Source organism: Aulostomus chinensis, chromosome 1, assembly GCF_037954235.1.
Source record: "Aulostomus chinensis isolate RoL2024-O1b breed Wild chromosome 1, RoL_Achi_v1.0, whole genome shotgun sequence".
Classification (NCBI taxonomy): domain Eukaryota; kingdom Metazoa; phylum Chordata; class Actinopteri; order Syngnathiformes; family Aulostomidae; genus Aulostomus; species Aulostomus chinensis.
Window position 1 is genome coordinate 63921633 of NC_141320.1, and position 25501 is coordinate 63947133.

The window sequence follows — 25501 nt, forward strand, 5'->3', positions numbered from 1 at the left end:
CAGCACACATAAAAGCTTTCACGATCGGGGAATGGCTTGAATCACTACTGTGTTAAATCACTTGGCAACGGCGAGCAGCAAAAGGGCCATGAACTGAGATGAAATCATTTTGGGCAGTTGTAGCACTGCCAGTGGAGCGACCATTGATCTGAAAGTGTTGACTGAAAATGTTGGATTTGGTCACATACGGGCCTCCGGTGCTGCTCTCTCTCATGCAGCGGTGTTAATAACATCAGGTAATATTGCTGCTGGCAGCGCTGGGGCTCGCTGCTCATTGACTCGTGGCTTCCTGGATTTGGTGGGGAACGCTGAATGAATCGATGCAAGCGTGTACAGTCACCCGGATATCAGTGTAAGTGGTGCAGTTACAGTAGGGAAACACTTCCAGGATTAGCTCGTACAAACAGGAAAAGTAATGTAATCCTCAGTAAAAGTACTGCATGCGTTCGTTCCACAGACCTAAAAACCTCTGCAGACACTCAGCAAAGTGACTGTACTGCCATCAGGCAGCTGCAGCATCTGTTATTGGTGTAAATTACCAGACCCAGCGCTTCCTCCTGAGCGGTGGAATATTTGCTTCACCGACCCCGGCGTCCCCCTGCAACAACACCCAGGGTGGAACATTTTAGAGCTGTAAACTGTTGTGTTTGAAAAAAACAAGAAGAAGAAGAGGAAGAAGAAGAAAAAAAAAACATTGGAATTTCTCCAAAATTCTTCCCTTAGTTTTGTTTTTCTTAGAATTTTTGTATCTTTATGTACCACCGTGTACAAAACCAGGATTCGTAAAAAAGAAAACAATTTAATGGAGATTCTGTTTTCTATAATGGGCGGGGGGGGGGGGTGTATTGACAGTGCACAAGCCCCTAAGCACCTATAAAGCCTGTATGCTCTCTGTCGCCCCTTGAATGAGTTGAAATAAAGCTCCTGTATACATCTTTATTTTGCTCACAATAAAAAAAAGAAGAAGAAGAAGAAGAAGAAGCTGAGAGGCTTTCAGTTGAGAGCAAAGTGTGTGCAGCTCTAATATGCGGCCTTGAAATCAACATGTTCCTGGAAAGAAATCTGCAAAGAGAAGAGATGAAATACGTCGTGGAACACCGGCCCCAGAGCTGCTAAAATGACACCTGCAAACATGCAGAAACACATGATTTTTATCCCCCTCACTGTTCAAAACACTTGTTCTGCTGCTGGTTCCTCTCTACGCTCTTCTCACCCATCGCTTCTTAAATGCAGCATTGATACTCGTTGATCACGGCGGAACCCGACCCCCCCCCCCCCCTTCCTGCATCATTGGAAACCACAGAAGACGGGGGATAAGGGGATACATGGGCATAACACATTATGATGATAAGCAATATAGCTGGCGTGCCTTTGATCCAGCATCAAACAGCAGAAAATATGATGCTCCAGATGAATCCAGCACGTTCTGTTCTTGGGTGAGTGTGTGTTCCAGCAATGAGAGGTGCTGGTGCAAGGCTTTAAAGGTGTGAAGAAAAAAAAAACTGATCAAGTTCTGGTTTTGGGTTTTTTTTTTTTTGTTCTTTTTTTTTAAAACATGGGCGAGAAAATGTAATGATGTGCTCTTTGGAGGGGGTGGGGTTGTGGGGGGTTTTAGCACTTCAATAAGCGCAGTCATTTATTCCTGCCTGCAGGGGGCAATGCAGCTTCGGTTATCACACCCTCAAGCCCCCCTGTTCATCCAGGATCTGTGGCGTCTTTCAGGGCTGATTAGGTGTCCAACCTGTTGACAATAAAGGAACAAAGCGTAGCTCAGGAGAGGCATGATCCACTGTACTCAGCCAGCAGATGCAGGTTGCTGGTTTTCACCAAAGAGCAACCTTGAATGGACCCATGTAATGGCTCATGATGTAACTCTGCCCCCCCCCTTTTTTTGGGGGGGGGGGGGGACACAGGATGAGCCTTTTTTTTCTTGAGCTCCACACATTGACGTGCATCAACTGGTAAAATGTACCCTGAACGCTACAAGCAGGGGAGGGGAGCGTCATTTCGTCTTTGTAGCCGCACCGGTAACATGCCAGAAAATCAATAATCCCATTAAAATCCTTAAAATATGAGTGTGTTTCTCACTGCGCGGTGCACCAGGCTGTGACAACAAGTCTTCCAACATCAAACTTTCTTTCTTCTTCGAACTTTCTTTCTTCTTTTGGGATGTCTCAATGCAAAGCTGTCAACAGGGAACCCTTCGTCCCGAGGATAAATTAGAGGAGCAGAGCCTTTCAAGAAATGTCTGCAAAAAAACCAAACAAACAAACAAAAAACACCTCAGTTTGGACCTTTTGGGCATCGTCACTTTCCACACTTTGTTCTCCGATGTCTTTAATTCTGTATTTACAGGCGCACATTGCCATTTCTTTGAGAAGTCACCTTTATTTTTGCCAAATGCTGCAAAATAGAACTCAGTGGTAAAGTTTTTGTAAGTTTTCATGCTGTTTCCATTTACTCCTTTAAAAAAATATCGCCTGCGTTGCTGTTTGATTGCTGGGTTGAAGGGAGTCAGCAATGTCTGTCAGTTGTATTGGATTGAAGTTTGAGATGTTGGTTTCACTAAAGACGGATTCAGCAGCAGGAACAATTTTGACATTTTGAACAACTGTCACTCAAAACCTGGGTTCCAGGCTCCTAACTTTGGCTCACAGCTCTTTTATTAATAGATGGTCTCACACACAACTAAAGGGCGAGTGTGGAAGAGATCTGGCTGCTAACGAACGCTTGTTTGCCGTTGTGCCGAACTGGAAAGGTTATAGTTTTTGCTTTCAGCTCAAATCAAAGAGTTTGCTACGGACGATACGGCTGAGGAACACGTGTGTCATACCAAACAGCACAGTTGAGAGTTTGTATACGGATGTGGGGCAGCGTGGCTCAGAGGTACAGAGGCCGTCTAGCAACCAAAGGGTCGCTGGTTCAACCCTCACTTCTCCTGGTGACCATGTCCAAGTATCCTTGAGCAAGATACTGAACCCCCAATTGCTCCTGATGGCCCTGCGATGGACTGGCGACCCGTCCAGGGTGAACCCCGCCTCTCACCCAATGTCCATTGGGAGAGGCTCCAGCCCCCCTGTGACCCTTAATGGAGGAAGGGTTGAGAAAATGGATGTTCTTGGACAGTTTTGTTGTTCCTTCTTTTTGCTAGCCATGAGTAGCTGGTATGTTTTGTATTCTGGAGTCACAGAAAAAGTGAAACAGCATTGAAAAGAAAAATCTTTCTGAGTTTACCTGTCTGTAAGACCTTTAAAGGCAAAAAAAAACAAAAAAGTGTTTTTAATGTTTATTTTGAAGCTTTGCTTTAAGGTGTTTATAAAATTTGAGATGGATCTGGTTGACCCACTCGGAGGAGTGCAGCATTTCCTGTTGCCACCAGGGGGGCGCTATGACCAATCTGCCCCAAAATTGAACAGGTTCTTTCTTGATCAATACTACACCCCTCCTCCAAGTTTTGTCAAAATCGGCCCTGTAGTTTTTGTGTAATCCGGCCAAAAAACAGACCGATACCACCATCACCATGACCTCCTTAGCGAGAGCTAATGATGCTAATTTTTACACTCTGACAGCGGTTTTGATGGAGTATTGGCAGCTAACTTCTAGAGAGCCTGGAAGTGCTGCCTCAGGAGATTCGTGCTTGATTCTGCTCAAGCAATTTTCACCTTTGGGTGTAAATGAATTAATGTAAATGAAGAAACTGCCCCGTGAAGCACTGGAGCCAAAGCCCCGGCTGTCTACCCCCCCTTATCTAAAGGCTGTTCGCTGAGCTAATGGCCGACCAGTGTCATAACATAATTTCTGATCCTCTTTACCTAGAGTTAGCTTGTCTAAAATAAGGAAACATTCGTCAGTGCTGTTAGTCAATTCATTTCCCACAATATGTCTTTCGCGTTTGGTATTAGCACACCTGATAGTGGCGCAGTGCCTGATTTGATTGAGGTCACTCGGTTAGCAAATGGCAGGAGATGCAGAGAGGCAGCGGAAGGAGGGAGATTAGGGGGGAGGCTATGAGAGATAGGAGAGAGAAGAAGAAACGCAGATAAGGGATAATGAGGTGTTCGCAGGGAGAGTGGGAGAGAAAAGGGTGGCAAAATGAGTGGAATTTGGGAGGCGACGGAGGAGATAAAGGTGAAAAGAGTCCAGCCACGCTCAGCAAAACAGCGGCTAAAAATGTGAGCCGGGGTTGAGAGACGCCACACTGAGGGTGAAGCAGGATTTCTAGAAAGCTCCACATCAATGAAGCCATCAGCCTTTGAGTGACGGGATGGTGTGAGGGCACTCTGGGGGCGGCGCGTGGGAACATGACGGCCAGCAATGAGGCAATAGAGAAGCAAGAGAGGTTGTTAAGCCGGAGCGGGGGGGGACTTTGAAGAGCAGTGCAGTCCTGATAGGGCTGGACAGTAACTGTCACATTTAGCTTTGCTGTCGTCGGACAAAGACCTTTGGGTTACAACACCAGCCGGAATCTGACTGTGCTGGAATGTTATTAGTGTGGGACATAAATCATGCAAGATTGGATAAATTCAAATTTATTGAACCTGCTCTGGCCACTTGGGGGCAGTAGAAATAAACTATTGACATATTACCACCTTTTAATTTGAGAAGGCAGCAGATAAACAACAACAACAACATCAGATTGAGTTCCTTTGAGACCACAAGATGAGAGTTTTTGCCTCACTTTTATTCATTTTGAAGCCACAGCATCTGACTTGTTCCCACGTTTACTTATTTAGGCTACCTGATATAACTTGTTCTGACAATTTAGTTACTTTGAGACCACAAGAAAAAAGCACAGGCGACATAAAAGCCATTTATGAAGGTAAACAAAGGTCTCTGTGTGGAGACTCTCGAAAAATAATGTTGCAGCCAAAACAATAAACTGAAAGATACAAAAAAAAAAGAAAAACCTAAAGACAAAAACCTGTTTCTCATCACTTGAGCAAGCGAGTCGCTAGACACATCATGCTAATGAGATTTCCGCTAGCCTCCTCCAGCTGATATCAACCACACGTCCAGAGACAGAAATATTTTTTTTAAAAAAAGGGCTCAGATTATGAAGGATCTGAGGGTGGGGAAGGTTATGATGCCGTCTGTGGCCGGTCAGCCTCCCTCCGACCACGGCTGAGAGGTCGACCTCTCCATCTGCCTCTTAATAGCCAAAAGTCACGTGCAGAGGAGCCCTGTCGTTTGAGCGTGACTGGAATCAAAGAACATCAGCCTTCCTTCCACAAATAGAAATCCATACATTTTGTATGCCCTATATAACATATTGAATGACGGTAAACACAGAAGAAGGGACGCTTGTTTTTAATAAGAAGGCTCAACAGGTCGTGGAGCGCTCGCAGGTTTCATGGAGGCGCACCTGCAGGTTCATCGGGATCCAGTATGATATCAGAGGATATTACTGACTGGCTCGCAGGTCAAGGTCATAGAAGGGGAGCGAATAAACATATCGAGTTTGATTGTCAGTCTTTGTGTATTTCATGTGTCGATGTGTCAGCAGTATCGAACGGCTGAGGTGCAAATAGAGAGAAACGCTGAGCAAAGAGACTCCATTTCTGTCTGAAAATAGCTGAATTGAGGTGATATGATACAGTGTCATGATAACCTGGTTTGGCTTTCCGCTTTTTCATCCCTGTCCAACTTTCTATTTAATGTCCAGGCACGTGTGCACACAACTGAGCTTAACCTGGAGTTTAACTTGTCGTCTGCGCGCGCGCGCGCACACACACACACACACACACACACACACACACACACACACACACACACACATATAGCCAGACGGTTGTGCTCCCACTGAAAGACTGGCCATAATTGCTTCCTTGCAGACAGAGGCGGGGATGGAAAGGCAGAGGAAATCATTAGGGAACCGTCTGGTACCTAAAACCCTCTGATGTCACTCCTCTGGTGTTGTTGTTTTAAGGCTTTAGCCAGGACCACGCGGGAGAAAGGAAGGATGAGACAGACAGAGGAAGTGACAATAACAAAGTCGTTGATGGGTTTGGTCTCCGGATGATGCAGACGGAGGGTGTTCTAGTAGATACCGCTGGATCCTTCTACATGTTCACCCAGCTTTTGGGCTTTAAGATCCTCTTTTTTCTTTTTTTTTAGCCTCTCAACATGTTTTCTTTTTTTTTTTTCCTTTTTAATTCTTCTGATTACTTTCAAAATTGTCAATAGTCTCTCAGTTTTCTATGAACATTCTTGGGCGCCAAACACTCCCTCCCAACCTGTTGTTCCAAGATTGATTGAATGCCGCATTCGACATTAAAGGGCAGCTACATGTTATTATCTCCCACCATAATTATGAACTACTTCTGCTGTACTTTTAACACAGCCTGAATGCTTTATAAAAACAGAAATAATCATGGTTCGGGGCAGGAGAACGGGTTTAACAGCCTTAACCTTGATTTGGAATCATATTTCTTGCCTCATATTTTATTTCTACACTGTTTTACTTGCTTCTTTTTTTTTTCTTTTTTTTTTTAGCGAAATGTTTGATATTTATGATTAAGTTTAATGCTAAAAATGACTCCAAAGCTGAGGAACCTTTTACCCTGCTGCTAGCGACCCGCGTTCTTGGCTAACGTGTATATGTGGTTGATTTGAAGTCAACTGTTAAAATCCAGCATCTCCTGATTAGAGATATTGCAACCGACACATTGTGAACACAGGACCATCTCATCCCGCGGCGAAACAGTGCATTTCTATTTTCAACAAACATCTGTCAGACATCATTCAGCAGCTGAGCTTTCACATCACACCCACTGTCCATAATCTAAAAATATTGATTAGCACAGTTTGCGCAGCTCCACAATCGTCCACACACTGCAAATCATCTGTTAAGAACGAAGCCGAAAAAGGATGAGAAAGTCAAGGCCACTACTTTGAAGCAGAGGTGGGAAATCATTATTTTGCATGAGTATTTGAGGGCCGTGGGCGACTTTGATGAAGGCAGAGCATTACTGTCAAATCAAAATCAAGGGAAGTGCATCTCTGATGTTGATAGGCAAAGGGAAATGACTGCCTGGAAGAGTATTGAAGGTACTGAAGAGTGATTGCTCCCCGAGGGGCAAATCAGATAGGAGGGCGAGTGATTCGGTCCAAAGGGGAGATGTATGTCTTCCAGAGTTAGTCTGGACACTTTTAAAGTGACCCAACCTCCCTCCTCCTGCTGCAGCAGCATTCATACCATTCATGTGCTTCAGTAATTGTCTCATCACTGATCCTTGTATGTCGCTATCTGGTTATTTACGCCACAAGTGTAGCGATTACAGGACAAAAATCCAAGCTATTGTAAAGGGAAGGACATTGGACAAGATGCATCAAAGATACACTTTTCATCTCAGGCATCGCAAACTCACAGAGTCACTTCAAGGTCTTGAAAATTGGATTTATTTACTGCAGCAGAAACAAGGTTGTAAAAGAAAAAGAAAAGGCGGGGTAGCAGCAGAAAGGAGAAAATGTTGCTGCTTTGTAGTGGAAGACAAAATGGAGTTCTACTCTGTCAAATCTCCCGTCTGTACAGGGGAAGGTGGCAGGCGGGTTGCCATGACCTGAGAGACAAGTGTCATGGTGTATGATAAATGAGGGTGTCATCAGGTGAGGAAAATAAAAAAAAAAAAAATGCAGTAAAGGAAATAAAAGATATTCTGACACTGATGAAATGTGAATAGAATCCATCTGAAAGGGCAACTCAACCAAACCCAATGTGAAAAATTGCCTTTTTTTTTTTTTTTGCAGCATTAAATGGATCTGCCTCTAATTTCAGTGGGTTTGTATTTGGCCCGTGTTTCACGCCTCCACCAAGTCTGTTTTTGTGTCACACTGCTAACAAACAGACAAAGACGAGCTCCTTGGTGGAGGTACAGAACTCCCTCCAAAATGCGACGCATGCGCGAGCATCATCTCCAGTCGGTCCAGTTTTGAAATCCTAATTCAAATGAATATTTTGTGAATTACTCTTATTTCCCACCATCTTTAGAGCAAAGAAAAGCAGATAGATTTACCTGTAGGCCCCCAGCTAACTGCTATTTAGCGTAGCTACAATGAATGCTAGCGGGGAGGCAGTTCAGAAAGACGTCTCAAAAGCCATCAAAAACAGCCTTTGCCAGTATTCGTGGAACATTTGTGCTGAACATGTGCTGTGACAAAATGAAAATCGGAGAACAATGAGGGCTTCCTCCTCTGCACCACTTCTTGTGTTCATTGCAGCTATGCTAACAAGCAGTTAGCCACCCAGTGGGGGCCTGGAGTTCATCAGTGCATGCAGAGAGGAGAGAAAGCTTTCGGTCAGCATTTTTGGGGGTTCTAGGAATTATGGGTAATACATGTATTTCCCCAAAACATTGGTGTGTTCCTCTTCAATAAGCATACATTTCAGCAAAAACCTTCCCTGAAATTCCACCAACGTTTGATAGTATATCACATGCTGATCTCACAGATTATTTACCAGCAGATGGGCTGAATAAATTCATTAAGGGTGCAGCTGTAATGCCATGTAAATAAGGAGACAACAAATCATTCCAACTGAAATGCACTGCAACATTTTTAATCTTGTAAAACCCCCAACATTGAAGCTTGAGCAGCCAATAGTGACCACCCTCGCAGCCCCTCGAGACTTTCTAGCATAGCAGGTGATAAAACTATTTCTCTGACTTGCAAATTTTGGAGGGAAATATACGCTTTTTTCTCCTTCCCATGATGGTAACCCTCACCAACTTCAACTCCCTGACTGTTCCTCAAAGTGCGACATGTAATCCAGATCTTATTTGTAGCCAGCTGGTGGGAAAATCCCCGTGGAGGAGAAAAAGAACATTGCAAATTTTCAACATAAAAAGATCAGTTCTCAGATGTAAATCAAAAATATCATAAATGTTTCCGGAGCAGAAAAGATTCGTTACCCAAAGCTGCTTTGTCTCAAATCCAAACCTGATTTTAAAGGTTTATGAGTGAACGGTGTGGGAGGAGCCAAATTTGCACAAGATGTGTTGTTGTCCTCGAGAAGAGTAATAACCTGGACCTGTGTGGATAGAGCTCAGCATGTCAAACACCCTGCAGGTCCAGGATCTTGCATGGTTCCATGCGCTTGTTTTTCACAATCTCAGTACACTCATAGGTGGAGATGTGGGGGGATGTAATTTGGCAGCTGTTTGGGAAGCAGTTTTTGTAATGAAACTGTTTCGATTCGAGATGCTTCACCTGAAACAGCTCAAGGGATGTGAAGAACTCAAAGGAATATTACGAGCTTGTCCATACCCGAGCTCAATTTAATATGAGATCCAACTTTAACATCTCCAAACACTCCTTTCTTCCTGTATTGATCTTTATTCGTATGAAATAATCATCTCTTGAGATAATAGTTAATAACTCAGCCGGCACAATTTCAAGTCCTAACCTTGTGTTTTATTCCTGAGACGCCCATGAGCACAGCAAAAGAACTCCTGCTGGTCTTGTGTTCTTACAGTGTGTGATGTATTTCTCATGATTGTGTGCAGCAGTATTTCTCTCTCCCCCCTTTGGAAGTTATTCTCACTTACCACTGTAGGTAGCAGCTGGTTAGCCAGATATGCTACGTTTGTTAACCTGACACGGCAGATGGTTTGTTGCACTGAACCATCTGGTAAGTTGTCCTTGGAAAATGTCTGGAAAAGGGCAGACATTTCCACCCCCCCCCCCCCCAAAAAGCCCAAAATAAAACAAAAAAGAAATACTCGGTAGGTAATTGGGTGAACTCCCCGTCCGTCATTGTCCAGTTCAACCAGTCAGGAGAAGAGCAGAAGCACATTTTTCATTGAGAGAAGACATCAACACACATGTTGATGCCTGCAAGACAGCCATAAAGTGTCGCGCTAAATGGGGCCGGCGTCTATTCTCAGGTCAAATCAGGGCAAGTAGTATAGCAGCCGGCTGAATGCATCAGTGGAAGCAGCACAGAATAACATCAGAATGACAAACATGGTGGCAAAAAAGGGAAATATTGACTTCCTTGACAAGTTTTTGTATATTTGCCCCATGAGTCTGTTAAGTTCTGGTCAAGTTGGCAACTTATTTTCCATATCTGAACCACAACACACCCGTAACTGAGCCAGTACGGCCCCAGATTAGAGCCGGATGTGCCTCCTATCTTGTGTCAAAGCACACAAAAAGGCTTTTTAATTATTACCCTCATCTTTTCCTCTTCAACTTTTGGATTTGCAGCATGTCAAAAGAAGCTTCCATCCAAAGCTTTTCATATGCACTTGCCATGAAGACTCAGCTGGATCTGGAAATGTATACTGGAAAAGCCTTTTAGAACCCAGCTCTCCTCACGCTAGACCTGATAGCAGTCGAGTCAGTGTTTCAGTTTGGCTTCGTAGATTGGACCATAATGTTGATGAGCTCTGCAGACGCCGGCGTAGAGAGGAAGATAAGAGGGCACCTTTTGCTCCTTCGCCCCACTTCATTTCATGCATGATGTTTGGCTTTTTCAGTGCGGCGGGTGAATCGCTGACAACAGAAACTCCCCTGCAATCTTTTTTTTATGTCTCTTGTCAGTCGATGTGCGTGTGTGTGTGTGTGTGTGTGTGTGTGTGTGTGTGTGTGTGTGTGTGTGTGTGAGGATGCATGTTGGAAAAATATCTCCTTAAATCCGCTGAAATCGAGTTGCACATCAAAGCTCTCATCAGACGCTGGACCTTGGGGGGATGCTGTTATTTTGTTTGAGCAGAAACAAAGTTTTCGAGTTTACTCATGTCATTTTAGAAGGTCATCTTTCTCCACAAAGACTGAACTCATTAAATTCGTTGCACAACAGGCATGCAACAGGTCCTGATGCTAATTGTCTGGCTAAAACGAACAATTAAGATCTTAAGACAAAAATGAATGTATTCAGACTTAAATAAAGGAGGCACATCTGTAGTGTCCTGGTGCATAACTGATATATTTATAAAGGCTTCCTCCAGTCTTTGTCCCCTAAGTTTCTGGGAATTATCATCAAAGATGATTATCTCATATAATCATGTTTTTACAAAAGCACTTTAATCTAATTCTACAAAATCTGAATGGCTCATTCTGCTTTTGTTACTGCCTGAACAAAAATATCATCTTTGGGGATAATAAATTGAGAAAGAATCTGATGGAGGTGACATTTATCCACCTACTCATGAATGCTAAGATAAACAAAAGCGGCTTTTTATTCATTCATTAACTGGATTAAGATTTGACATTTTAGAATTTGATTTTAGCTCACAGTTCTAGGAGAAGACTGTCATGCACCTACAGCCAGCAGCTGGTTTGCTTATCTCGGAAGGAAGGCTGCAAACACGGGGAAACATTATAGTGCTATCAAGCTCTGCATCTAACTCTTGGCATGAAAGTAAATAAGCTATTACCCATAATGTCAAACTCTTCCCTTAATCTAGGCTGCTAAAAGTCTCCCACATGGCCTCAGAAATGGAATGATGCGTATTTATTCCAGATATACTTTTAACGTGTAAATTTTTCCACATTTTTAGCTTCTGCTCTCTAGCCGATGTTATCAGCTCATTAAATGGCTGTCATCAGGAGCGTATTTTCTGAGGGAGCACGTCTCTGCTCTACCTGCACCGAGGTGGACTGGAGGTGGACAAAGAAATGTGGCGTCTGAGTACCGTTTACAACCCTGAGTTTCTGAGAATCACGATGTAAAGCGTTGTGCCAATCGCGTGTTTCCTCACACCATGAAATAAGGTAGAGATCCATCATGTACAGGAAAGATGAGATAAAGTAACTCACATGTGGTGAAGTAACATAAAATAAATGAAGGTAACACAAGGCGTCGTAAAGTATGATCAGGTTACATGAATTTCGCTAAGTTTACAGAAAGTAGAGTATCATGGAATAGGGCAACTTTAGGTTGTAACATCACGAAAAGGAACATAACATAATGCAACTTAATGTCACGCAGCAGAATGTAACACAACACAATGTAACTGAAGTTAATGCAACACAAGCTAAACCAACGTAACATCAGGTGACATGATGCAATGTGAAGAGACGAATCGCAACGTGACCGCCAGCGTTGACACATCATAGAGCATCTTTTTGATGTTGTATGTGATATTATATCATGCTTACTTGATATTTTTCTGTCAAAAAAAAAAACAACGAAAAAAGCGTGTGTGTGTGAGCGGAGCCATTAATCAATCATAACAATCAATCAATCCTTCTGACCCGCTAGTAGGCGGAGTTCACCCCCTCTGCAGCGCTCTGCTCATGCTGGTGACGACCGCTGATAAACTCCAAACATCTTCAACAGGTGACCCGCAGATTCTTTGTTCTCCGGTGCGTCAGCATCAACTCCTCTGTTCTGAATATCTAACAACTCAGCCGACTGCAGCCAAAACACACAAACAAGCTCTGCTCTCAGCTTCCTGTAAATGTACAGAGGCTATTGATCAGCCACAAAGCCTCGGTTGCTTTGATTTATTTACTACCAAGAAGTCCATCCATACTTTCAACTCAGGCTGCCTTGTCATCCTTCTCATTTGAAATTAAACAGCTTGGAGGAGGGCCTTGGTTCTTTGTTATCTCTGTTAAAAGTCCCTGCAGTCCATCATCTGTTCGCTTCAGGCCGCGCAGCTTTGAAGTACATAAACTGTGAAGCTAAGGATGGCTGATCTGATGGTCATTGCAGCTGAGGCAGAAAGGACCCAGTCAATAAACCTGCAGAGTGAGATGCTTTTTGCAGCATTGAAGGCAGACATTAAAGCGTGGGGGGGGTGGGGTCTGTAAAATCATGCGTCCAGGCACATTCGGTCTCTCTCTGTCACACTGTGTTTGGGTGTGATGGGGAGGAAGCGAGGGGGCTCTTCAAGCTCAGACGAGCACCTCTGAAAATATTCTCCCACTGCTCCAAATACGAGCAATAATTGGGCTTTTTTGATTTATTGCGGAAAGCTTGGAGATTGTTTTCCTGGTACGCTGTCAGTATTCCAAACATATTTGTCTTTTGAGTCAAAGATTCACTTGAAATCATAGATCTTCCTCAACAGCTCCTTCTCGTGACTTTCCAAAACAAAATGAAATTTTATTCTGACGTCAACACCTACTGATTGTTCCGTCGCCTTCATACATAACGTAACTATGTCACGAGTACGTCCCGGGAGCTCAGGAAATCAGTATTCAGAGTGGCGGCTGTCGCTGTCATGGGGCTGCTGTTCAAACCATAATGAATGTGTGAAAGACCAGACTTCATGTAAAGCGAATGTGTAAAAAAAAGAAGAAGAAGAAGTTCACTTGACCTCAATATATTCCCTTTCAGCTCCTGAAAATTGCTTTTACTTTGGACCTTCCACTTGATATCTTTGTGCCAATCACAAAGAGTCACAAAGATCCATTGTGTGTCCTCTGCGTATGTGTGTGCGCGTGCGAGAGTATGTGTGTGCACCGTCAGCGCTGCTGTCCTAACTACGGTTGTGCCTAAGAGCCCACCGCACATGTGCCAAGTCAGCAGCCGTCACTGACAAGTGAGGAAGGCCACGGTATGAGAAGAAATCTGTTCTTGCTTGACACTTTTCAAGTTGCAAGAAAGGCAAAACACAGTTGAGTGGCAGAGCGGTCCAGCTGGTAAACACACTCATGTCTCTCAAAACCCAGCACTCCAACACTCTCAAATCCCTGGTTTGGAAAGTTTCCACGCTGCTGAAGTGTTCTTGAGCAAGGAGCCGAATCCTCCACGAGCGATGAGGATGCTAACAAGCTGTCGGCACCACAGCTGAATGCTGATAACAGCAATGTCTGCCAAACTTCTCTCTCAAATAAGGATTCAGCAGCAAGTCTGAAAACAAATTATTTCGAAGAGATGATTATTGAAAGATTTTGAGCGCTTTGTGTGTTTTCTTGCCATTGAAAACCCGATTAAATCTATAGTATTTTTTACTCGACCAGAATGGAGATAAATCATGCATTTTTATAAATGTATAAAGTTCTTGCTGAGAGGATTTTCTTTTTTACATGAAGATTTTATTTGTTGTCTGACAAAAATCTTATTGGTATCTGATATTTCAGCATATTATGCAGTAACAAAGATGCTCATTTCTATTATGTAACAGATTTTAAAACTCTGTTCTACATAGATCAAAAAGGTTATGCACACTTATGTATATCCTTGTAAGTTTGTAGCATAAATCTTTAAGTTCCAGGCTTTCAGAACGGCCTGACCTACGCGTCTATGCAAGCAACCGAGAGAGGATCCACTTTCTTTTCTTACTTTCTCTGCTCTTGTTTGCGCACGTCTCCTTCCACAGGGTTTGTTTTCTGTACAATGTTCCACTTTCAGACAGAAACATTATCTTTTATTAAGAAGCAAGGAAAGAAAAGAAGACCAAATTAAATGCTGAAAAGAAGTATCAAGAACCTGATTACAGAGAACCTGCAATGTCCAAACGGTACTTTGGTGACAGTGAGGACACGGAGGAAAAGCAGTGCACATAGATGCCAAAAAAGCGGCTCAGTATATTTTCATCGAATGCCAGGCACTGGTGGGAAGACAGGTGAGGATTTAAAACCTGAATGAAAGAGTTGAGAAACAGGACGAGATTCGCTCGTCCACAGGGTGGGAAGGGTTCAGATGCTACAACCGTCGCGGTCACCAGATCTCAACCGAATCAAGTGACTCATCTGAGCGTGGGGTGACTGTCAAGCGCCCTCTGGAAGCACCTGCTGCTTCAACAAATCTCTCTCTTTCTCATGAGCCGCAATTTCTGGTGAATATCAGTGAAATGTCACATATTTGATCAATTGATGACACTGAACTTCTGAAGAGCTCCAGCTTGACCAAGAGGATCTTCAGAGTACTCAAGTAGGAGGAGGAGGAGGAGGAGGAGGAGGCTTTTTGTGGTGATGACTACATTTAGCAGCAGGTTCTCTGTGATCGTTGACAATCTCGTAAAGAACCAGTGTTCCACCCTGGGCTTTGAGGCCCAGTGCTCTGTTGTTTACAAGACGAGTCGTTTTTACCTGCCAGGCAGCAGCATCTGCTCCTTTTTCAAGTGCTGACTGAAGCAGCAACTTGCTTTGAAGGACGAGCGCTTTATTTCCCCCCGCATAGACTGACTAAGCTCCACTGCTTTATTTATAGAGATTAAATATATAACTGTGCTCCAGCACAATCAAAGACACAAGTCTTGTATAACATCAGCATAATCGCCATCTTCATCGCTCATTTTCCGCTTCTTATCATGTTGAGTATCACGGAATGACATCACCAGTCCTCTATAACTGGCTGCAGTTGGCGGGATGTTCATGAGCAGCAGGAGCAGCAGCGTCAGCAGCAGCAGCGTGGCGAGGGTGTGGGAGGGTGTTACACCTGGTGAGCCCCCCCAACCCACCCCGTGCAACAGACGGACGTTTGATAATAATCTGACTTTACATTGTCCAATAGAATCCGTTGCAGTAAGTGTGTACGACCCGGAGGAGGAGCAGCGAGACGCACAGATGCTTGGGGGGGTGGGGGGCGGACAACATGGCACGACTCTATTGACATATTAGATACTTGACGTGTTTAATTACAGAGGACATGATAGACTGCATGAGAGAGAGAGAGCGAGAGGAAGAGAGGAGTCGGCAGCCCGCGTGTTCAACCTCTTGAAGCCTGATGACCTGCTGACCTCCGTCTGTGATGCAGCCAGAACATTTTGAAATTACGGAGGACCCGGAATGTCAGAAAATCTCTTGTGAAATTGGAATTTAGTTTCTCGGATCTTCGTCTTCCTCCTGGCATAAAAGTTCCCCTGAAAAAATATTGTGTAATCTCAGGCCTTCTTCAGATCCTGACAACATGCGAGTGCGCTGACATAATCTGTGATAAATGATTAAAAAAAATCTTTGAACCTTGAATGCAAGATGGGCCAATCCAGGTGACTTTTAGGGAAATAATATTCCTTATAATCATAATATACTTCATGACTTGTTTTTCTCTACAGTATCAGTCAGACCAAAAGCTTAGGTGGTGAAATAAAGCAAAATGATGTCACTTTCTTTTTATTGTGCTAATCATGCCTTTACTTCCTGTCTGTAGGTCCTTTTCCCTCTTTTAAAGTTACAAGCTCCGCCCAGATTATGGTTCACGTGTGCTTTCAATTGCTGGATGGTCGTCTTTTATGAGCAATGTATCTTAATCTAATCCCTCGTCTTCCCAGTGCTCTTAACTGGATTTGGATTATCACCTTTGACTTTTTTTGAGCATTCATAGCTTGAACAAGGCCCGCTTTACTTTAGGAACATGGTGATCATCACTTCTTGTTGAGTTTACATGCACTTTATCATTTTTTTTCACCTTCTAAATTCTCCGTTCTGCAGTCCCATCTGCTAAAAGACGCTCATCTCTTTTGTCAGCCGTTTCTCTCTGTTCTGCCCAAAAAGAACAAAATTATGCTTAAAAGAAAACAAAAGTTGAGTGATATTCCCTGCGGCGCTGCCATGGGAGACCTTGGTGAATAATTAACTTACTGGATCAGTGTGATAAAATAATGAATCTTGATCTTTATCTCTAAAACGGAGACGCCAGGTTTAGGGCAGACAGCGAGCACTTACTTCTTAAGGGGGGGGGGGGGGGGGGGGGGGGCGAGTGAAAAGAATTGATTTATTCAGCCGAGCCCAACTTGCCAAATTTGAACCTGTCTCCACTTGTGGTTTTATTTTTTTCTACCTCCTTCTCTCTTTGTGACCTAGTTATTTTAGAATTTGTGTGCTGCTTCCTATCGTGATCAACATCCAGATACACACATCTATGGACATCTCTCTCTCTCTCTCTCTCTCTCTCTCTCTCTCTCTAGTCCGAATGTGTGTGCAAGACACTGATTTAGGAGTTGCAGCAAGGGCAGCTTTTGTGCTCCAACAATCCAACAGCACTTGCTGTCTGGTTTCTTCAAGTGGACGGAGGGGCGACAAAGGTGGTTAGCCATTGTTACATAGACAGGTATAGTAATTACATTTCCCTCTGTTCAGGCTCTATCTCCGTACAGCACCAGCGCGCCCCTCTCAAACTCCAATATACGCTTGCCAAGTGGAACAAAAGCCTGACATTCAGTGGGTTTGGCTCTTAAAAAGAGACACTGACCCTGTCTGAGGTTCGCCATCAAATCACTGCAGAGTATGACTTTTAATTTGTGGTCTCACAGCGGGCTCTGGTGTCATGGATTATCATCATTTGGGCACAAGTGCAATTGAGAGGCGCCACCCACGCCCTGACTGGCCTTGCTGTGGAATTAAACAGGTTTTATGCGATAAGGTCTGTGGCTCTTCATTAGATCACTTTTGTAAAGGTTTTATAAGAATATTTGAATAAAATAACACATTTTTATTTGATACCTGCACGTCAGCGACAGTAGTTTTTCAGGTTTTCATCTCATTCCCATGAAAGATCCTCCCAGCAGGCGCCGAACTGGACGCCGCAGTCATGACCCACCAAAATCCATCATCCTCCAAACATGATGGCGTTAATGACAGCTGACGTTGATGTGGTTCTGGTTTCAAGTGCAAGTTTGACATCAACCTTATAATGATTTACACTACAACAGCCTTTTGGACTTTGGTGCAACCTTGGTCAATGACGTCGAGGAAATTTCTTTAAAAATACGGTCCAATGTTTCACTCGGACTCAATGATTAAGTGATAGGGTCAAATACTCTTAAGCCTTAACTAAAAAAAGAAAACAGAATTTATTAAACCTTTTCATACGCATAGAATGATTTTTTTGTAATGTATTCGGGTAAATAAATTCAACTTTGACACAGTGGAGGCCTTCCTGCCTCTGCAGGGCCTGATGATCCTATTTTTGTGCTGATTCTCTCTGCTGTCGCAGGCTGAAGTGGGCGGGGTCATTCAGTTGGACCAGGAGCACCTGGCCAACCTCCCAGGAGGCATTTAGGTGGTTGCTGTCAGCCTGCGTCCTTCTCTGCTCCAGAGTGCAGGTCTGCTATCAGCTCCCTGGTTATGTTCGGTTTGCTTTGGCCAGGTTAAAACTTTCGGTTTCACACACGACTACACTCACACACACAGTACTCATCCATTCGGTCATGCCTGGACACACGGGTAACGCCGAGGTTAACACCTCGTAATGTAGTTTATGTTTACCTTGATGATGTTAATCAATTAATAAAACGTATAGCCTACAGCTTTCTGTTACCACCGTGTATCTTCCGTTTGGTTTTGTTTTTTTGGTCATGGCTCACAAGCAAGATAATGATGGACATAAACACACTGAAATTAAACTGAATAGCGGACAAAGATGCAGCTCATTTCAGGGGTCTGGATGCACGTATAAAGGTAGCATAAATTCAAGCCTTAAAAACACATTCCTTTTGCATCTGTTCTCTGCTGGAATATATGGCAATTAAAGTTTCCCACGATGGCAATGGAAAGAAAATCCAGTGGTTGTGGGTTGTTTTGTGCAGAAAGGTATCCTGACCTTTCAGCATAAGGACACTCTGCTCCCGATGCCTTTCTGATACGGGCGAAATTACACCAAATTGAACTGTTAGGCCTCGGTAGACAATTCCTAATGAATACAAGGACCACACACACACACACACACACACACACACACACACACACACACACACACACACACACACACACACACACACACACAAATCTCATGCACAGTTGCTTGAGAGCGTGCAGATGTTGGAGCACAGAACACAAAGCAAGGCACTTGTCTTGTCTGATGAGAGGGCTCATTTGGAACTGCCATTAGTAGACGTATGATTTATGGCTCCTACAGAAACCACTGTTCTGACTCCAGAACGGAGGAGGGAGAGGGCCTCCATCATGCTGCGCCTGTCTTGTTGCTCAAATGCTGCACCGCGAGTTTCACTTGTATCGATGGCAACATAGAGAAAGGACGTCACACACCACAAAGTAAGATGTGGGTTATAAATAGATTGAGTGATGGATGGAGATAAAGACTAATCTTCTCTGTTGCTTCGCATCCATCAAGAATTTCTCTGCACACATTTCCACAAGATTCCACTGAAATTATTGATATATCCTCCCAAATTACACTTGCACACAAACTCACAGCATCCTCCAGTGATAGCAGCAACAGAGCAGCAGGGCTGGCATTTAATTTGCAGCTGATAATGACTTTTATTATCTTATTTAACCTCTATTTGTCCCTGCAATGATTGGCAGCAGTATCAAGTGGAAAAACACCAACCACAAGTAGAATTACACACAAATGCAATTAAACATTCATGATACGGTTTTACCTTTGACCTCATTAATGGAGTAAGCTGGTTGTGTTTAAGCAGACGGGAAATGTATAGTTGGGTGTTGTGAGATGGAGAAATGATTTCCTTTTTCTTTAAAAATATGTACAAAAAAGGAGCTGGATGTAGCATCTACGTTTACATTATACTGCTACTTATACAGTAAAATAATAATACTAAATGTATACTCTGTAAGACAGAGTATTTCTGCATTTATTTTAAATGAATTAAGTCGAGAACATCATGATCCAAGAGCATCAACACGCTCCTTTTACACTTTAAAAATGCATTGAGAGGGACGGCCCTCCAGCTGGGATCTGGATTAGTTTACTGTTTACCAAATCGATTTTAAAATTCCAGTTAAGCTCACATGAAGTTAATAATTCATCAAGTCTTAAAATCCATCAAGCAAAAAGACACACAAAAAACTGCAACAAAAAAAAAAAAGCATAAAAAGAAGAGATTGGCAGCCAAAATAAAGCAGGCAAAGAAGAACTGTCACAAAGAAAAAAAAAATCGGGATTGGGAACAAGCGCGGAGCTGATTGGCTGGGAAGGCAATTGAAGACGAAAGGGGCGGAGCTAAAAAGTCGTGACGACCACAGATATCAGAAACACTCTCGAAGAGAACCCGCAAAAAGTAATATTTTACGACCTACTTCGAAGGACAGAGCGTGGTGAGATTTCCTATCTGGCTCGATTTGTAGAGAAGTCGCTAGCTAGGTGTCAACCTAGTAACCTAAAAAAGACATTTATTGGTGTAAATTGCGAAGGTTTGACTGACAGCGGAACTAAGTGATATATTCACGCGGAGTAATATGTCACCCCATCGTTTTCTACGATAAAATGGCGTTCGTTTAATTGACTTTTTAAAGTGATTTAATGCTTCATATTTTCCATAATTACTATGAAGTATTTCTATTGACAGAATAAATACTTTAATAGGAAGTGTACGAGTCGACATTGGAACTGTAGTGCTTGACGCACTGACGGGGGCGGAAGGATACACCAGTTGCTTTGCGGTCCAAATGTCAAACTAGTTGAGATTCTACTTTTTTGGAAAGGGAAAAAAAGGCATTAGTACTCGAAAAAAAAAATTGCGCAAAGGATGCAAAAATGATTCATATTGTAAAAGGTATTTATTGTTGTTATTACTTTGAGTTTTAAGGTGTTTTTTGTTATTTTGAAATATATTAAAGTGCGTTTTCAGTTGCGTTTAGACACTCAAGCTTTTAGTGTAGTATTGTGTGATTTTTTTTTTTCCTTATTGACCATGGAAGCAGACTTGTAATACCATTCAGTTATCCGATTGCTGTTCTGTCCTCAATAATTATGACGTAGCTTTTTCGCCAAATCATTGAATTTCAAGATTTAAGAGTACTTGCTTTTCAAATGTTGCATTACTTTTTAATATCAGTGCACTTTACGTATTATGAGTCCCTGAAACCACCTACTTAAATGAATAATTTCCCTCTGGAACCGCAGTGCCACACAAAGACTGCAGAAACTGTTATAAAATCAGGTATTAGTCTTTTTTTTTTCATCCTAAATTATTCATAGAAATGTAATGGAGTCAAAAGTAGAATATTTGTCTGAGAAACCAGGTGGCATGAATGTCATGTGTCATGTGCAAAGAGTCAAACACTTGCACTTTTGTGCGTCTTTGCTGAAATGTGTGTTTCAGATGAATGGAGGGAGGATCATCAGGCTGTAGAAGCTGCAGGTGTGTGAGATGCAGGTAAAGCTGATTATTCTCTCAGCAACAGCAACATGACGATGATAGATTATTGGTATCATTATTGGAAAAATCCTTCCTGACCTTCACACTGCCTGTTTCTTATTCACAATTGGCTTTTCTTTCAGTCTACTGATCCGCTCTCGTCTGTATTCCTTCTTCTTTGCACTTGTTGTGACTCACTTTCATGTCATTCTGCCTCCTGGATGGGTTTCCAAGTCTGAGTCTTGTCAACCGATGTTGCCCTCCTTGCCTGTTGCTCCAGCTGTTCCAGTAGGGAAGCCTTGAGGCAATCCTCTCTCTCAGAAAGCTTCCAAGCTAAAACCCTGCCTCAGAGGCTACACGAACCTGGTCACTTGTCTCTTCATTTTCACGTTTTCCTCGTGATGTTTCCAATAAATGTCAACCGCTTGCTGTTTTCAAGAGTTTCATGTGAAGAAAAGCAAAACAGCACTCTTCAAACGAGCAAATTCTCACCTAATTTCCTCTATAAGTAGGAAGAGGCTGCTGACGCTGACTGGGATAATGTGTTGCTGCCCGCTGCCTGCCTGCCTGCTCGACCATGTCACATCTGTCCATCTGTCAAGCGTGGCGTCCCATCAATCATGCCGCTGAGTGCAGGTGAGTGTGAGGTGCAATGAGGAACCATTAATCACTCAGAGACATGGACACCAGTGGGGTACATCAGTTCCGTGTATGTGTGTGTGTGTGTGTGTGTGTCTATGGGGGCACTTGTTTGCGTGGGTTCTACTGCAGGTATCTCGTGATTCCTGTGGTATGATGTAGCCTTTTACTTCTACTCATTTTTACTGGAAAAACCCGATGCACAACTAATCTGTGATTTAAAATATTTGCATATTTGTTTGTGTGTGTGTGTGTGTGTGTGTGTGTGTGTGTGTGTGTGTGTATGTATGTATATATACACACACACACACACTTCATGTTCCAATTTTTATAATGTTGTGGCCTCAGCCTTTGGAGCTAAATCACAGTATCCCCAGTCAAATAAACGAGAGGTCTAATGACCTTGCTTCAACGCCTGATTTGCAGTGAAATTAGCCATAGGTGCACCTAAGTATACATTACTGTTCCTGCACAGGAATAAACTGGGTTTATCTTCTTCTTTAGGCTCTCAAAGATAGAAAGAGAAAACAAAGTGCTTTATTTCAAGGGTCAGCGTGGAGCATTTCTTGCTCGGGCTCCAACCAAGCGGTTCTTATGTTCTATAAATATTCCTCGTTGTTTGGTTTGACAATAACACGTTCTTGTGTGAAGTGCCAGCCCTCGAAAAAGAGCCTAATTAAACATTAAGAAGCCTTAATTCTGTCAGAAGAGGGAGTTGGCAATATTGTCTACTCTCAGGGGTTGCTCCCCACTGAGGGAACTGGGGATAACAACAGGAAATCCATAGCAACATGTTAACTAACACTCTGGGAACATTCGAATAATCCTCTAGTGGGAATTAACAGAAACCCTACAGCCCTCGAGGGGGCATTCAAATTGAGCACAGCTGAAGAAGGTGGAGGGAGGATGGCTCGCAAACTTCCTGAGAGGAGGAAGAGTTTTAAAGCCTTTACAGTAAGATGTGATAGAGGGAGAAAAACAAGCAGTCGTATTAATTATGGCTGTTGGAGGAGCTGAAGAAAAATGACACCGTACTTGTGTGTAAATGAAAACAAACTGCATTTTGTTGTTCAATTTGGCAGACTTCTGCATGTTTCTCCTCTGGTACTGATCCTAGCAAAGCTGCGCCTCCAGGCTTTTATTCATTAGTAGTTTGAAGTGTTTAAAAACTCTCTTTTGAGTAAGAAGACACAGCTAATGAATCCACGTGTGTTCAAGGGTGACTTAGTGAAGTTTGGGGGAAAAAGATGCAGAAAAATACATATAAGCATGCAGATCAAATCCCTCGTTGCCAATAAACGTGAGCCTTTCTAGAAGAAAGGCAGTCTCCGCTCACTGAGCTTATGGTAAATAGAAATGGATAACAGTGTGTTCGTTGATTCAACATTGGCTAATCCTCATGTAAAAGGTGTCTAAAAATCATTAGATGTTCTGGATGTGGCCCAAACTCTTCACCAAATCCATTTATTTGAGCAATTACGCTTTTAACGATCATATCTTGTTTGTGCGTTTAATCTTAACAGCGATCAGTCAGTTTAACTGCACCCATCAGGCTGACATAATGTCCACACAGTCAATTAGACTAAAATATTTGCCCAGGTCACAGTGGAAATCATTTTGGCTGCTGTATATGTTAGTCTGCAACAGAGAAAGAATGCAGAGTGTGGGTCCGCATTAATTCGGTATGGGAGAAAAGGCGGGACTGGCTGAGGAATCTTTAATAAAAGATAGACCTCCTCCAAGCTGCTTGTCAAACAGCAAGAGAATGAAGAAGAGCTTTGTGGACTCAAAATAAATATCAGTGCTGCTCAACTTGTTTGGCTTGTCGCGGATGCCCTTTACAGTTTGGGAATTTTAAATAGTGTACACACATGACCTCTAACTTGACCAGCGGGCGAGTTAAAAACACACTCCTGGCAGAGTGTTACATGTGGTACACGGGGGCATATTAACAGCACTGATTCAAACAGCATATTGCTCAATAGTGGTGTTAGGAGAGAACAGGAAATGGTTTATTCATGACAGGAAATCTCTACTGCTGCTCACCTTGGACCCTTTGTATTCATCTGGCAAGGAAAATCAAGAAAGCATGAGAGAAAATGCAAGCGCAAAGAATGATAATTTGCTATATGACTGGATGATTTAAAAACAAACACTGCATGTAAGAATGAGACACCCACAGGCATTAACTCTGGGAAAGAGAGAGGGCAATTAATTCTGTTTATCAGTGGTGTTAATAGGGATCTGCGGGTTTAGAAAAATCCCTGTTATCTGATTTTATCATGTAGTCATGTGCACATATGTGGCTTTGTGAAGGTCCAGCTGTTAAATAAATGAATCAGGCGCTTTTATAGGAACTGCCTTGGGACTTTAATGGACCTGCAGGAGTTTTCCCCTCATCCACTGCTGCGCCTCCTATTCACATGTAATATTTTAGCACAGCCAGCATCATTAAAGCTGGACGGTACATATTTAACCTGAAAAATGCAAGAGAAAAAGGTGCAACTGCGTCTCCTTTTTGTTGAAATCTGCCTGTGGACAACCTAGAAAATCTCTAAATATTCCCTGACAACAGTTCCCTGTGATATACAGCAATACCTCAAAGTTTAAGTTAGTTTTTAAACTTTTTCTCCTTGTTTTGTGCATTTAGTTTTGTGCATTATTCAGTATCCATCATTAGGCATCAGTATGTGTCGAATATATTATATTTAGAGTTTTTTTTTTTTAATGCTCAGAATTTTCATACATAATTTTGATGTCTAAATGGTTGCTAAATTAGCCTCACAAATGTTGTAAATCACTTTTGCAATCATACTTTTAATGTTGCAAAAATCCATTTCAAAACACAGTGTGAAAAAAAACTTGAAAAAGGCTTCTGAATATTATATTTTTTCACATGTTGCTCAGCTTTAATTCGTAGTTCCTGGCTTGCATGGGACTACTGTATATATTTTATATTTCATAAGTGCAAACCAAATTCTGAAATCAGTAGTCAAGATGTGCATTTGAGTTTTAAGTATTAAACCAAAAATAAAAAGAAAGATCTAAATGTAAAAATACTCAGTAGATAATCCTAATCCCTATTTCCTTTAGTTTACTGATGAATTTGCTGTGCCGCTCAAATGATTCCTCATCAAGGACAGTGTACAATGAGCAGATGTAGCTCTAAAGCATTGCTATTTTAAAATTTACAGTCAGAGTGGACCATTTTAAGACAAGACGGTGGAGCTGGGAAGGATTAACAGCTGGATCCATAGGAGAGGGATGGACCGATCACCACGGCAGCAACGATGAGTCAGTCACAAGGTAGACACACTCAGAAACATGTCGGGCTTCACTGTATGGTTTCCTCTTCTGCTCAACATCACTAGAGAGTGAAACATCGCACAAGATGTTTTAGGAAATAAATGCGGAGCAAATTAAGACTGGTCACCCCCTGCTGGTCATGAATAGGGCTGCAGGTTTAAGTTGCTTCATGTTACAGACCTCGAAAGAATCCCGAACAATGTCACGGTTTTGAGTCCATCTCAAAGAAAACCCATCGTCTTGCTTCATATAATGAGTCGATGCGGTAGACAAAACAGTTGATTCCATATCGATAAGTCATCAACCTGTCTCTTAACCAAAGTGCTGCCTTGGCCTACAAGTGCTTAAGGATTGGCACCCAAATGGTTTCCATACCAACATTCAGAGCTAAAAGCTTTACTTCTCCTGCAGTTTTGAATAAGTGGCCATAAATGTGCCTTTTAGCCATGAAAGTGCTCAGTAAAGGCAGTGAAACTGCATGGAACCCGGATTAATGTCTGATTGAGAATATTTTTGGTGAGAATGTTTGGTCTGTGAGCTTTAACTCAGGAGGAACAGGAAACAGGAAGTGAAAGGGCACTGGAAGTTTGTGTGTTTGATCA

The 25501-nt window shown here is 42.6% G+C and overlaps 1 long non-coding RNA gene across 2 annotated transcripts in view; it reads left to right on the plus strand.

Moving 5' to 3' along the window:
- Positions 1–19787: 19787 nt before the first annotated feature.
- Positions 19788–25501, plus strand: part of LOC147272730 (uncharacterized) — a 62884-nt gene continuing 57170 nt past the window's right edge. Inside the window, exons 1-4 of one of the 2 annotated variants that reach the window (XR_015115962.1) lie at positions 19788–19911; positions 20919–20972; positions 21467–21590; positions 24788–24899. This is a non-coding gene — a long non-coding RNA (uncharacterized LOC147272730). The remainder of the gene's footprint in view (positions 19912–20918; positions 20973–21466; positions 21591–24787; positions 24900–25501) is intronic. The other variant, XR_015115961.1, reaches the window with a different exon arrangement.